The following is a 998-nucleotide window of genomic DNA, read 5'->3' as shown; positions in this document are numbered from 1 at the left end:
TCAATACAGGCTTTCGTTACACCAGACGCATGGCCACGCATGGGCGCTTGCAAGCACTGTACCCATACAGAGGGAGACCCACAGTTCAGCGGTGACCGAACAGCTTTCTCCTTATTCCTCAACCGCGAAAGAACATTTTTCCGTGAGGTAACATTTCGAATATCACTTTTCCTTGCTTTTAACCCCCCCCCCTCTTCTCTCTCTCTATTTCTTTTACTCGAGTATTCGCGTGTCGAGTTTATGTCAATCACGTAACCTACATCTACGCGGCAAAAATGTCGAGTCGCGTAGAGTAGGACCTTGTTGGATATTACTGCTGAGTGACGCCACACCTATTTTACTTTTCTTCCTTTACAGATTGACTTTTTTATATACCGCTCGCAGTTTTAACGAGTCTTGTCGCATAACCTTAAAAATGTCGAGACTGGAGCACTTAGATTCTGACATTACCTGATAGATATAGTAATAAAACCCATGGGAGTAATTATATAATTTCCCGTTATTACCTCAAAACTTTTATATATTTTTTTTTCTTTAATTGTTCGTTTTTCTTTCTCACCTTCCTCGCTTTAGAATCGCCAGCGAACTGCAACAGCTTCCCATAGACCCGTTGTTTTCCCCGCGGCGGATCGACTCCAAGGATCGTTTTTCCCGCCCAGTTATCTTCACTGCGAAGTCACGTCCGACGCGATGACCACAAGACGATTATTTCTTTTTTGATTGCGTGGAACTTTGAAGGTCAATAACGCCGTAGATTTATATAAGAAAATGGAAGGGAAGAAAGATAAAAAGAAAACTCAAAATATCGTGGCAAGAGTGAGTCTCGACGACAGTCAATCTCAAATGGAGATGAAGGTGGTTGTTTAATGGTTATATAAAAACTTTTTAAATATACATCTAACCGCAACGTAAAATAATTTGCCTTTCTCGACAGTGTAGAAACATCTGAAGGGCGTTTAGAAGTACCTTTCACAGATGCCTATAGTTATCGTAGTCAA

Source organism: Penaeus monodon, chromosome 27 (assembly GCF_015228065.2).
Source record: "Penaeus monodon isolate SGIC_2016 chromosome 27, NSTDA_Pmon_1, whole genome shotgun sequence".
Taxonomy (NCBI): domain Eukaryota; kingdom Metazoa; phylum Arthropoda; class Malacostraca; order Decapoda; family Penaeidae; genus Penaeus; species Penaeus monodon.
Note: the sequence above shows the minus strand (reverse complement) of the source record.